This window comes from Heterocephalus glaber, unplaced genomic scaffold (genome assembly GCF_053883595.1).
Source record: "Heterocephalus glaber isolate CG9 unplaced genomic scaffold, H.glaber_assembly_v1.0 deba00001538, whole genome shotgun sequence".
Taxonomy (NCBI): domain Eukaryota; kingdom Metazoa; phylum Chordata; class Mammalia; order Rodentia; family Bathyergidae; genus Heterocephalus; species Heterocephalus glaber.
In genome coordinates, this window is record NW_028258333.1 from 37624732 (window position 1) to 37640056 (window position 15325).

Sequence of the window (15325 nt, forward strand, 5' to 3'; positions counted from 1 at the left end):
CTCAAAGGAGTTACTCACCTTTTATATATTTTGGTGGAACCTGATAATCAGATAATACTCCATGATTTGTGAAACACATAACATGTAACAGAGCTATCAACATCCACTGCCAGCAAGAATTTGAACCAACCGGAACTTTCATATACATCTAATGGGACTGCAAAATCATACAGGTGTTTTGGAAGCCATTTTGGCAGTTCTTTAAATGAAGCAATCTCCCTCTTAGCTATTTACCCAAGAGAAGTGAAAACATATAGTTCTGGTTAGAGAGTGGAGTATGTGGTGTATGCAAAACATTCAGACAGAGAGACACAGCATTCAGGCAGAGGGATCAGCATCTGTATGGGAATGACCAGTCTGAGGAACTGTTGTGAGGAGAGTTAGGAGAGGAAACAAGATGAGGCTGGAGATGTAGCCAGTCCAGGACTTTGTGGGTTGTGGTTAGAATTTTGCTTCTATTTTGAGAACGATGAGAGACCATTATAATGTTTTAATCAAAAGGGTGACCTAGGGCTGGGGATTTAGCTCAGTGGTCTCGCCACCTGCTGCACAAGTGCAAGGACCCGAGTTCGATGCCCGGTATCAAAAAAAAAAAAAAAAAAGAAAACAGGGTGACCTAATCAACTATGCCTTTTAAATAGATCAGTCTGTTTATAGTGTGGAGGACAGACTGAGGGAGGCAAGTATGACTGGGGGAGGCTGTTGAATTGTCTGGGAGAATTGATGATGGGGCTTAAGTTAGGGTTGTAGCCTTGGAGATGTTTTCTTTTAATCCCTCGAACCCCTGAGAAGGTTTATAACAATTCCTTTTATATAGTCATACTTCTAACGGGAGCAACAATGATGAATTGTTTCTTTTAAAATGTATTTATTATGAAATACACAAAAGAAAAAATAATTCATGAAGCATTAAGGCAAATTATAGAACATAATAAAATATGTGAAGCCATCTTCCTATTCTAGAACTATAACATTATTATTATGATATACTTATATCCTAGTCTTATTTTCTTTTATTATAGCTGAATACCAAGGCAGAACAGTTTGTAAAGAGTTGCGATTTATTTATCTCATGGTTCTGTTGAGTGGGAAGTCTAAGAGTATGACACTGGCATTTGATGAGGGCTTTCTTACTCTATTATAATATGGCAGAGGGCATCATGTAATGAGATAGAGCAAATGTGCTCTCTTGGGTCTTTCCTTATAAAGCCACTAATGCCATAGGTGGGGGCCCATCCTCATGAGGGTTCTACCCTCATGACCTTATCTAATCCTAATTATCTCCCAAAGGTCCTGCTGCCAAATACCATTAACAGATGAATTTGAGGAAAAGTTTCCAACATGTAATTATTTGGAGGATACATTGAAACCATAGCACCTTCTTCGTGCAAAACTCTACACTCAATTTTAAAAAAGAATTGAAAACTGTCCTTGGAATACAGTGATATCAGGACTATCTAGCAATTTGAGGTTGTAAGCATTGGAAGTGTTGGGCTTTGGAGGCTGAGAGAGACCCAGATGAAGATGTAAGAGTGTGGATGAAAGATTTCTAGGAGAGGAGGAAAGTTGGATGGTGGATTACAAAGGTGCCAATCTTGAAATCCTATGCCATAGTGCCATAAAAAGCATTAAAACATATTAAAAGCATATTAAAAACAAAGCTCTCAAGGGGCATTTAAAAACCTGAGGTGTTGGTTTTTTAAAAATCAAATATAGAATGGTAACTACTTTTGGAGTAAGTCCTTTGATTTTTGAACAAATAAGATGAAACCATGGACAGACACATACTCACATATATACTAATATATGTGGCTTGCATATTTAATTTCTTGAGCTCCAGGGTAATGGTTTAGAAGCAGGATGAGAAATTAGTTTTTGGATACAAGAAAGCAGTTCCATCAACTCCATTTTCTAGATTATAGCAGAGGCTCTTGCAGACTGTAGCTTGTGAAGTAAATGGCACTTTTTTCGTGTGTCTGAGACTCTTGAACTATGAATGTTTTTGTGCATTTTGTTCAATTTAACTTTTAAAGTTGAGGTAATTATATATTTACATGTGCTCATAAGAAACAGAAAAATAGGTAAGAGTAGATTTCATCAAAATTAAAAACATTTGTATATTAAAAGACACTATCAAAAGAGTGAAAGACAACCCACAAAGTGGGAGAAAATATTTGCAAATAATATATCTGATAAAGAATTGATATCCACAGCATATAAAAATTCTTAAAAGTGAACAACAACAACAGCAAGAACAACAGCAAATCTATTGAAATATGAGTAAAAGAATTGAATGGACATTTCTCTAAAGAAATAAAAATGCCCAATAAACACATGAAAAGCATACATAAATAGTCATAGGAAAAAAATCAAAACCACAATGATATGCCACTTCACAGTCATTAGGATGAATATTATTTAAAAAATCAGAAAGTGTTAGCAAGGAATATAAAATTGTACAGCTGCTATGGAAAACAGTGTTGCATTCCCTCAAAAACCTAATCACCAAATTACCATATAATCCAGAAATTCCATTTTTCATTATATATCCAAAATAATTGGAATCAGGGACTTGCACAGATATTTTTATACCAATGTTTATAACAATATTATTCACAATAGCCAAAAAAATAGAAATAACTCAAGCATCCATCAATGAATAAATGGACAAGCAAAATGTGGTATATGCATACAATGAAATATTATTCAGACTTGAAAAAAATGAAATCTGGACACATAATGCAGCCTGGCTGAACCTTGAGTATATTATGCTAAATGAAGTAAACCAAATACAAAAAGGCAAATATTGTATGATTCTACATACATTCTGAATGATTCCACAGAACAGTTGAATGCATGTAGTCCTAAAAGAGGTTGCGGGGAAGGAGAAATGGGGAGTTATTTTTTAATGGGTACAGAATTTCATTTTGGGAGGAAGAAAAGGTCCTAAGGTGTATGGTGGTGATGGTTATACATAATATGAATTTAGTTAATGTATCTCAATTATAAATTTTAAAATGGCTAAAATTATAAATTTTTATGTATGTATACTTTACCAGAGTAAAAAAGGAAGTAATACAGTGAGATTCCATGTATTTTACTCAGTTTACTCCACTAGTAACATCTTACTAAACTATACAATATTGCAATCATCAAATGTTATTCAGATTTTCTCAGTCTTACATGTACTTGTTTGTATGGATTTTTACATTTGTAAATGATAGAAAGAGGTAAAATGAGTATTTTAGTGACACATGAAAATGATACAAAATTCAAATTTCAATATTCATAAATAAACTTTGATTGGAACACAGCCACATTCATTCATTTAGGTATTACCTATGGCTAGTTTTGTGTTATGGTAAGGATAAAGTAGGTATGATGGAGATTATATAGCCTACAAAGAATGAAGCATTTATTATCTGAACTTTTGTAGAAAAAGTTTGTTGACTTCTACTTTAGAGTACAATTAGCTGCAAAAAAGTCATGGGTATAAAACAATGTAGGAAAAATGACTGGATAATATATGTATAACTTTAGGCAAATGAAAATGGTGAATTGTCAAGATTTGTATTTATGAAACTTCTGTTAATGCTACTTGGCCTTCTTGGGAACCATAAGGAACCACCATCTTGTTTCCGAGGTGCCACTTAGCTCTTCTCACGATGGTATTTAGTATTGTTTTGTTGTTGTTGTTCCATTTTTTGTTTTTAGATTTTTTTTGTGTGTGTTCTGCTGCCTTTGGTCATTGTACCAATGCTTTTGATGTAAGTAATGGAAAATATAAGTGAATGTATTTTAAAATTAGAAATTTTCTTTATCTTTCTTTACAATTTTAGAAGAAAGGGTGTTCTAGAGTTGATTAACTCAACTCAAATATGTAATCAAAGAAGCCAGCTCTTAGTATTTCTTTGCTTTGCCATCTTAAACTTATTCTCATGTTCACCCTCTCAGATTCTCAGTGTGGCTGCGGTAGTTCATTGAGTCCTAAAATTGGAAGAGATAAACAGACTTGTTTTTTGGTCATGTTCCATTATAACATGATGTGAAAACTTGTTCAGAAATCCCCTGGAAGACTTCCTCTTTGGGCTTCTCACATGCCTCTTCTAGTCATGGTAAGGGGAATAAAATGTCATGGTTGACCTAGACAAATCAGTGTTCATCTCTAGATGGACTGTTTCCGAAACACACTGTCATTTGATACTTGAGCAAAGCTGAGCTTTTGTTGGCCAAGGAAAATGTGAGAGAATAAAGGGGGGTTACCAATAGAGTCTGCCATGGTCATAGTTTGATAACTGTAGTCTCCGATGTGGAGTTTACTGTTTTCACTAAGCACAGGTGTGTAATAGTGATATTACATTCACTTAAATGAGGAAAACTAAATAGTTAGACATCTTTTCTTCATTTCTCCTTCCTTTAAAAACTGAAAGCCAACTTGGTCTCTCTTCAAGGGGCATGAGAAATGGAGAAACAAAGTTTCAGATTCTGTGAGACTTTATTCAGTACTATGGAGTAAAGGTTTGTGGGGTTCTTCTCCTCCCAATCTCATATGTTAAAATCCTGATCCCCAAGATAGTGGCATCAAGGAGGTAGGGCCTTCGGGGAGGTGATTAGGTTACATGGATGGAGCCTCCATGGATGACATTAGTCGCCTTGTAAAAGGCGTACCAAAGTGCTAACTGCCTTGATTCTCACCACATAATGAAACAGAAAGAAGGTGCCATTTCAGTGAATCAGGAGACAGGCCCTCACTGGACATTGAATCTTCTGGTGTCTTGATCTTGGATTTCCCAGTCTCCAGAGCCATTAGAAATAAACTTCTGCTGTTTGTAACTATCCAATCTATGGTATTTTATTACAGCAGCCTAAAAGGATTAAGATATTCAGTTTAAATCATGAATACAAACATATTTGTACCAACAATCAGCACAACAAATCTTTATTGAGTATGTAGTATGTGCCAGGTTCTGGAGATATAACATTTAATAAAATAGGAATCCCCAGATCTTTGGAGCTTGCATTCTATCAAGTAAATTCAGCATATTACTACATATTGTGCCCATTTAGTATTTCCTTCCACTTGAGGTTTTCTGAATGTTGACTTTTCTTTCTTAGATGATACAACTCAGTAGCACTCATCTCAACTTGTGGACAGAAATAAAGGACCAAGAGCAATCTGGTACATCCACAATCTCAAATTAACCCACAACCAGCTCACCCGTTCTTTTTAAGAATAAGAGAAAAAGTCTGAGAGAGAATCTCTGATTGAAATAGAGAAAAAGGATCAGTGACATCCATGAGAGGGTTTCTAGCAGAGTGAAGTTGAGGGAGCAACAGGAGAGAAGTCCAGAGGCTGAATTCTTCCATAATCGGGGAACTTGGGGCAAAAGGACGCTATAACTGGAAATTCTGGGGTAATGGTAAAACTCTTCTCATATTCTGACATGAATCTGAAATCTTGAGCAACGAAAAATTTGAGATAGGGCTTGTTAAAATCAGATCTGTCCCATGGAAAACTGCTGTGACCAGAGTTAACCCCAGAGACTCTCTTCCCTGTTAGGCAGCTGCTTTCTCTGCTCCTACCTGCCCCAGCAGATCAATCCTTACCCACTTCCTCCAGGAGGTCTAGTGTGTCCAGAAAGACAACTCAAGTCTTAAAGAGGCTCTAGGGAGGACGGACCTCCTCTTTACAGTCAGATCTCTTTCCTGCCTAAATTATCTGTGATGCCATTCATCGGGCCAGGCTGCCTTCATACTGCTTGCCAGGCCCTTGAGAACCCTCTCCTGGCATCAGTTTGCCCCTGAGTACATGGGACTGAAATCCTGAGTATAGCTGGGATATTAGGAAGTGCTCTTAAAGCATCTGGGCCTTGTTAGGTATAGTGCTAGGGACAGGTGGGGCAGGGCAAAGCCCGGGCATGGCAAAGATGGGTCAGAAGCAATTTCCATCATTAGTGTTCTCTGAGGCTAGGTAGGTGACAGAGTGCTAGGATGATGTGCAAGGCACATTTGCCACCCTCGGTAAACTAGCAGAGGTATGAATGCAAAGAAGGGGAGTGGGAAGGAAAACAAGGGTGCTTCATAGCACATATCTGCTTCCAGAAACTTATATTTTAGGGGGGGGTAAGTAAAGATTTTTCTTTGCTATATATCTGTATATCTATGTTAAAGCTATAACTAGAATTCTTTTGAAAGTATGTTTTGTTAATTCATATTCCTAGGTCTGTCTTGAGAAAGGATATATAAAATTCGACAATATAACACGAGTAATAATTAGACATAAGAGATGAAAGACAATATAAAATCGAGCCAGGAAGGTGACAACACCATAATTACTAGGCATGACCCAGCTGCAGATTTCACTTTGGGCTTACCGACAACCAGCTTGACATGGGAACTGCGCTGCTTAGACAGTTCACACTGTTGGTAAGATAAAAAGGCCAGGAGCCCAGAAGAAAAGTACAACCATTCCTAAAACTGAGACCAGGAAAATTTTTTGGAGAGTCCTCCAGAAAAAGATAGCACAAAATGTTGAATGATGTGCTCAATTATATCCCTAGTGGAGCTCCATGTTAAGCTCTTTCTATTAGTACCCTCCAGGAGAGCAAATTCTCCTTTGGGAAGGGTGAGTGGTGGTAATGATTTCTTTGAAATTTCAGTGTGTATTCATAACTTTGAAAAGCCACAAATATGCTGAAAGTTTAGAATATTTTAATGTTTTAATGGGAAAAAATATAACAGTCTACCTTATAGTAGAAGGAGAAAATCTTGATTTTAAAGCACTAGTATCACTGTTTTCTTACTCTGTCAATACACACACACACATACACTTTTCTCTAAATTTTTATTCCATCATTTGGCTGAATTAAGTAAAAGTTATAATATCTGTTTTTAAGATGAAAAAGGAGCCATCAACGAAATGAGGAATTGAGACCAGGCAATAAATTATAATTAAAAATTATTCGCTCTTATACAACAGTGGAGCCAGATTTTGTGTGAGTCCTGAAACTTACACAATTTTGGGTATGCTCTAAGGAAAAGGATATAAAATTATGGATATAAAAATGAGTATGAAAATAAATACACAGAGAAAAGAAACCACAAGTTTCTGGAGCAGGGTTAGGGGTGTGGTTCAATGAGAGAGCACTTGCTTGGTCTGAGAGGCCCTGGTTTTACGCCCAGTACCCCTCCTCTTACTGGAGCCATGGAAATCCATGTCCTTCTATGTCTTTCTGAGAGTAGGTGATTTATCAGAAATGTTTAAATAGCAATGATTCCCGAATGTGCTCTGTACTTCCCCCTTTCCCACCAACAGCTAACTCCCAGAAATCATAGGGCAAGTGTAAGGGACCCCAAAGGGTAAATTCATTAATTCACTGCTTTATGGAAAATCTCCTCAGTTCCCATCACTAATTCTATAGTCATTACCTTAAAGACCAGGCTGCTATTTTTCTTTGAACTGCTACTGACAAGACCCCAAATAAATCAATGCTTTTCTGTGGAGGTGACTTCATATCCATCAGGAAGAAACAATAGCTCTAAGCTTCATTCTTTTTTTTTTTCTCTTTTCAGCCCTAGTAATAGCTTTGTTTAATTCTAAGATGCCATCATAATGAAAAACCTTAACTTTTATGCTACATAATTATATTCAAAGCTTTATGTATTTTTGTTTATAATTACACAGTAATCATAAATTTTTAGTACCAAACTGATGACAAACACTATTTTGTTGAAAAGATCTTGTATTTAAAAGAAAAATCTGTAAAACCCAAGGCACTAGGCCACAACCAATATTAGAATTTTATAAAAACAATTTATAATGGGGAAAAAATGGGATCTCATTTCAAAACACAGCATACTTGAAATAATCTGAAAATAATATTGTAACTCAAAATCTTCAAGTCAGGAAATAAAAGTACATATATTTTTATATCTTTTTAAAAATTTTCATAATTGAAATTCCTCTTCATATGTACAAAAATGAAATCAGGAAACACTGAAAACAGCAGGACTCTTCTCCTTTTCTTTCTTTTAATAACTAATTTCAATAACCTGAATAGAAATTTTCAAATTTTCTTCTGGTAAAGTTACATTCTTGAATTAAAAGTTATGACTGGAATATTAATAAAATATCTCATCAATTTCAAGATTATGTAAATAAAAAGCAATTTTGGTAAGTCATTGTTTCTTGAAATCACTTCTGCATCAGCATAAAATGCACTGCTATTCTGAAGTGCATTCCTTTACTGATATCAATACTAGGCCCTAAAGAGTACCTGGATGAACCGGCAAAATCTGTTCCTAGTAAAGACCATGGTCATCCAAAACTTGAAGTTCAGCATTTTTAAATTTTCCTTACAGAAATGTTTAAGAAAACAATTAACCCTTCTTCACATGACAGTCAGTAAACAAAAATGAGCAATTTAGGCAAGAAAGCTGTTTATGGGTCCCCTAACCAAAAAAATAAAACCAAAAAACTAAAAACATCAGGGGAGGAGTTCCATACAAGACAGCATTCTGCTTTGATGTGAAAAAGGAGCTAATGTAACACAAAAACAGTAGAGACTAAATAATTTACAAAAACAGAAGCCAGATTGGTATTTTTATCAAGTATATGCTTGTTTGAAAATCTTTGCTCCTGAAGTAAATATTTGGCAACCACAGTGATTAGCAGTTAAAGCAATTTCAACAAAATAAGAAGTCATTAAAAATAGACTACTTGTCTGAAAGAGCAGTACTTATATTATACAGATTGAACTTGATAGCTCATTACAACCATTTCCAAAATTTAATTCATACTATCCTTTCGTAAATTAAGAGAATTTCATTTGTGTTCCATAGCCTGATGACCAAAAAGGAAGAAAAAAAAGAAAAAACAAAAATAAACCCTCCTGCCTAAATTTAGGATATTGTATTGTATAGCAATTAAAAACATTCAAAACAAATTAAATAGTTTAACTTATTTGATAGACATATGAGCATTTCAAAAGCATAATGAAATCCAATTATGTGGTGCATAATGTAGACAAAAGAAAAATCTAACATTACGCAGACATCTGCTAAATAAAAGCTCCCTGTAGGCCCATTGGTGAGTGCAGAATACTTCTGTGGAACCTTTCTGAAACTGAGAGTCTAAAACACAATACATTTTTCAAGTAGGCACCAAGTTATTCTAAAAAATTTTCACAATGTTTTTTTTTGACATTTCTCTCATCAGATATTCTGCTTACATCAACAATACATGTGATTTGCCAGGAAAAAAAAAATCCTTCCAAACCAAAACACCATTCCAGATCCCATACACTAAAATGTATCACTCTCATTGGAACTGCTATCAGCATAGTCTTGGCAACTAGCCCAAAGCATATATTTAAGAAGATTTTATAAATTGTTTGTGATGTTCATTATGTTTAATTCTTATGCCAAATTGTTTTCTGATGAAGACAGCATTGTGCTTTATGCAAGGATGGAAACCTCAAAATAATCACCATAAAGCTTCTAAGACTTATGGGAGAATAAACTAGGACGGTCCAGAGATATTAAGATGAAATCCACAATGTTGGAATTATAAATGTTTAGAGCGGCCCTCACTAGAAGACAAGTCCACACCACCATTTGAAGAATGAAATATGATATGATCCAAAATGTATCCTTAAAGTTTTGTCTCAACCCTTAGTCTGAATAGTGAGGATTGATCTTCAGTTCAGTCCAGCCAGCACAAATTGTTCAATTTTCCGGTGTATTTATTATATAGACTATGTACATTTTAGAAGGTTCTTTTAGTGCTACACTGTTGTACTTTTTGTCCCAGCAATTTGAGGACGTGCAAATTCCACAAGGTCATCAATGAGAATAGGCCATGCTCCTTCTTTGTCATAATTAGACATGTCACCTGCAATCATTGTACTGAAGTCTAAAAGAAGATTCCAAGTATCTTTTGGTATCGATCGTTTATGATGTTCCAACAAAAATTTATTCCATAAGTCTAATAATTTAAATCTTCCATTAAGCACTAAGTTCCAGCAGGCAATGGCCATTTCTAGATGTAATCCTTTTTGTCCTGGATTCTTTGCAAAATTAAAAGTAAACTGGTAAAAATCCTTAAATCGTCCTGGTTCTTTCAATTCTTGTTCCATCTTGAGTATTTGAGCCTTTAGCTTTTCTATGCTGTCACATCCTAATTCTGTCATGCCATCCATGAACTCCTGCTTGGAGAACTCACACTGTGTTGCTGCTCGGAACTTCCATGCAGTGATCAAAACACTAATGCTGGCTGGATCAAGTGCCAGGTCATCACAGAATTGCTGTATACCATCTATTCCAATTTTATTTTCATCTTGAGGATCTTTGTATCTATTGTATAGTTGCTCTAACTTCTTCCTATCCAATGAACCTTTTACACCCTCTTGTATATACAGTTCAGGATTTTGGAAAAAAATTATCTGTTGTAACATCTAACTTCCAGTCATTTTGAGAAAGACAACTTACTGCAGTTTTTTCACTAGATTGTGTGAAGATCATAAACTGTCGAACTTTATCCTTCTGCGATGATTTCAACTTGGTCAGAGCCAGTCTGTCGTCTCAAGTTACAGGAGGATCTGTTGATTTTGGCTGCTCCACACTCATGGTAGAGGAATGGACTTGCAGTAACCTAAACTGCATTCTTTACATGTGAAATGATGGTGTGCTTTTCCGTACCACAGAGGGCTATATGGGTATCCTTGGCTGTTGTGCAACAGAATTTCCAGAGTAGTGTTTTGGAGGCAAACAGAAGGACTGTGAGATTTTGTTTTGTTTTCTGACACAAATAACAAGTTGGGAAAGTCTGTTTTCTTTTCTTTTCTTTTTTTTAAAATTCTTTTACTGGTACATTTTTGGTATACAATACATTTACATTTCTCACTGGGAACTTGTACCTTTACATGATGTATTTTGGTTCTTATTTTTACCCCATTCCCTGCACTCCCTTCACTCCTCCACCCTTCCCTATTTACAAAGACTTTGTTTCCACTTTTTTTCCATTTCTCATAATTTTTCCTTTCCCTTCTTTCCTTTCCTATACCTCTCCTACTTCCCCTACCCCTTTGTACCTTTTCTTCCTATTTCACATCATCAATTATACATTTTAATCATTGGTACATTTTAGGTATACAATATAATGACATTCATCTTTGGAAATATGCACCTTTACATAATCTCTCTTGGTTCTTATTTTTCTCCCTTCCCCTGCCCTCCCTTCAACCCCTCCGTCCCTCCCTATTTACAAAGATTTTGTTTCCATTTTTCCATTTTCTCATATTAATTCTATTCTGTTCTTTCCTTTTCCCTACCCCTCCTGCTTCCCCTCTCCCTTTGCCCCTTTTCTTCCTGTTTCACATTATCTATTATACCTTTTAGTCCTTATTTACCCTTTCAGTTTCTCATACTAGAGAAACTATTCTGTATTTACACATGTGTGCCCTATTTATTTCACTTAAGAGTATCTCCTCAATGTGCATCCATTTAGCTATACATGTCTCTAATTTCTCATTTTTTATGGCAGAGTAGTACTCCGTTTAATTAAAAAAAAAACCCCACATTTTCTTTATCCAGTCTCTAGTTGATGGGCATTTGGGCTGTTTCCAAATTTTAGCTAATAGAAACCGTGCTGCTATGAACATGGGTGCACATATATCACTGTGGTATGATTCTTTTAATTCTTTGGGGAAGATACCCAGCAGAGGTTTATGCTCCCACTAGCAGTGGAGGAGGGTTCCTTTTTTCCCACAGCCCTGCCAGCATTTGTTATTGGTTGATTTCATGATAGCAGCCATTCTTTCTGGAGTGAGGTGGAATCTCAGCATTGTTTTCATTTGCATCTCTTGAATGACCAGTGATGTTGAACATTTTTTCATATATTCATTTGCTATTTCTACTTCTTTGTCTGAGAACTATCAGTTCATTTCAGATGCCAATTTTTGGATTGGGTCTTTAAATTTGGGAGATCTGATCTTTTGAAGTTCTTTATAGATTTGAGATAGTAGGCCTTTGTCTGAGGAACAACAGGTGAAAATTTTTTCCCACTTTGTGGGTTGTCTCTTCACACTGCTGGTGGTTTCTCTTGCTGTGCAGAAGCTTGTTAATAAGAAGAGATCCACTTGTTGATTGTTTGTGCTAGTTCATGGGCAACTGAGGTTTTGTTCATGAAATCTTTTCCTACACCAATGTCTTCAAGAGTTCTACCCAACCTCTGTTTCAGCCACCTCAGCATTTCTATTTTAATATTTAGATCTTTAATCTATTTCGATTTAGTTTGGTGCATGGAGAGAGATATAGGTCTAATTTTAATCTTTGGCAAGTTGAAACCCAATTTTACCAGCATCATTTATTAAAGAGGCTATCTTTGGCTCCTTTATCGAAGATGAGATGGTTGAGTGTGTCTGGAGTTGTTTCTGCATCTTCTAATCTGTTCCACTGGTCCTCAAGTCTGTTTCTTTGCCAGTACCATGCTGTTTTTATCACAGTAGTTTTGTAGTAGAGTTTCAAGTTTGGGGTTGTGATATCCCCTGCCCTGTCTCTGTTGCCTAGAATTGCTTTTGCTGTTCTGGGTCTCTTCTTGTTCTAAATGAATTTTTGGATTGTTTTCTCAAGGTCTGTGAAGTATGCTACTGAGATTTCAATTGGGATTGTATTGAATCTATATGGCAGTTTTGGAATTATGGCCATTTTCACTATATTGATCCTTCCTACCCAGGAGCAGGGGATGTCTATCCATTTTCTGATATCCTCTTCAATCTCTGTTTTCAGAGTGCTATAGTTTTCAGAGAAGAGGTCTTTGATTTCTTTTGCTAGGTTGATTCCCAGGTATTACACTTTTTTGGATGCTATTGTGAAAGGAATTATTTGCCCTATTTTTCTCTCAGTGAGTTTGTTGTTCGTGTAGAGGAAAGCCATTGATTTTTGTGTGTTGACCTTGTATCTAGCTACACTACTGAATTTTGTTATTAAATCTAGAAGACTTTTGGTGGAGTTCTTGGAGTCTTCTATATAGAGTATCATGTCATCTGCAAATAATGACAATTTGACTTCTTCATTTCCTATCTTTATTCCTTTTATTCCTTTCTCTTGTCTAATTGCTCTGGCTAATGTTTCCAAAACTATATTGAACAAGAGTGGTGATAATGGACATTCTTATGTTGTTCCTGATTTGAGTGTGAAGGATTGCAGTTTTTGACCATTTCGTATGATATTGGCTGTTGGGTTTTCATAGATGGCTTTTATCAGATTGAGGTAGAGACCATCTATTCCAATTTTTTTGTAGGGTTTTTATCATACATGCATGTTGGATTTTGTCAAGTGCTTTTTCTGCATCTATGGAGATAATCATATGGTTTTTGTCCTTGGATTTATTGATATAGTGTATTATATTGATTGATTTGCATATGTTGAACCATCCCTGCATCCCTGGGATGAATCACACTTGATCAGGGTGGATGAATACATCTTCTCGATGAACTTCTGCATTCTATTTGCCAGTATCTCTTTAAGGATTTTTCCATCTATGTTCATTAGTGAGATCAGCCTATAGTTCTCTTTTTTGGTTGAGTCTCTGCTTTGGGGATTAAAGTGATGCTTGCTTCCAGGAATGACTTTGGGAGTATTGCTTCCCTTTCAATTTCACTGAAGAGTTTAAATAATAGTGGCAGTAGTTCCTCTCTAAATGTCTCGTGGAATTGAGCAGTGAAGCCATCAGCACCCGGGCTTTTCTTGGTTGGTAAGTTTTTAATTATGTTTTCAATTTCATTGGTTGATGTTGGGTTGTTTAGAATTTTTAGGTCTTCTTCGTTCAACTTTGGTAATTCATATGTATCTAGGAATCTGTCCATTTCTTCAGTGTTGTCCATCTTATTGGCGTATAGGTTCTGGAAGTAGGTATTGATGATCCTCTGGATTTCTGCTGGGTCTGTTGTAATTTCACCCTTTTCATTCCTAACTGCATGGATTTGGGCCTTTTCTTTCCTTTTTCTGACAAGGTTGGCTAAGGGTTTGTCAATTTTGTTTATTCTTTAGAAGAACCAACTCTTGGCTTCATTAATTTTTTGTATCATTCTCTTAGTCTCCATTAAATTGATTTCTGCTCTGATCTTTATAATTTCCTTCCTTGTATGAGCTTTGGGTTTGTCCTGCTCTTCTTTTTCTAGAAGCTTGAGGTTCAGCATCAGGTTGTTTAATGGGGCTCCCTCTGTTTTCCTAATATGCACTTTCACTGCTATGAATTTGTCTCGTAAGACTGCTTTCATTGTGTCCCATAGATTCCGATATGCTGCATTGTTATTGTCATTTAATTGAAGGAACTGTCTGATTTCTTCTTTAATTTCTTCTGTGACCCATTGGTTTTTCAGAAGTGTGTTGTTCAATTTCCATGTATTTTTGAAATTTTTGCAATTTCTTTTGCTATGGATCTCCAATTTCATCACACTATGGTCTGATAATATACAGGGGATACCTTCAATTCATTTGCATTTAGTTAAACATGTTGTATGTGTGAGTATGTGGTCTATTTTGGAGAATGACCCCTTTGCAGCAGAAATGAATGTGTATTCTGTTTTTGTTTACTCTGTAAACATCTATTAAGTTCATTTGTTCAAGAGTTCAATTGAGTTCTAGTATTTCATTACTTATTTTTTGTCTAGTTGATCTATTTGTGACAGTAGGGTATTGAGGTCCCCCACTACAATTGTATTTGTGCATATATGACTTTGCATGTCCATTAGCATTTGTTTTATATAGTTGGATGCACTACTGTTTGGTGCACAGATATTTATGATTGTTGTCTCTTCCTGTTGGATTGTTCCCTTTACAAGGATGTACTGTCTTTCTTTGCCTCTCATAATCAGTGTTGGTTTGAAATCTACTTGATCTGCAAAGAGGATAGCTACTCCTGATTTTTTTGGGTTCCTGTCAGATGGAGTGTTGTTTTACATCCTTTAACTTTCAGTCTATGAGTTTCATTTTGAATTAAGTGTGTTTCTTGTATGCAGTATATTGTTGGATCTTGCTTCTTGACCCATTCTGCTAGTCTATTTCTTTTTATTGGTGAATTGAGACCATTAACATTGATGGTTATAACTGATTTATATTGACTTATCCTTGTCATGACTTTTTCTTTTTGTTGGATTCTCCCCCTTTACATTTAATTTCTTGTTGTGCCTGGTGGGTTCATTCTACTGTGCTTCTTGGGGTTGTGATCCTCATTGTCTGTTCCTAGGATAATGTCTAAAATTTTCAGGAGTGCTGCTTTGGTATTCATGAAGTTCCTAAGGTGCTCTTTGTCATGAAAGTATCT

General features: G+C 35.8%; 1 pseudogene; it reads right to left on the reverse strand.

The window, feature by feature from the left end:
- Positions 1–9785: 9785 nt before the first annotated feature.
- LOC101703480 (DCN1-like protein 1 pseudogene) lies at positions 9786–10395 on the reverse strand (annotated as a pseudogene).
- Between the last annotated feature and the right edge of the window lie 4930 nt (positions 10396–15325).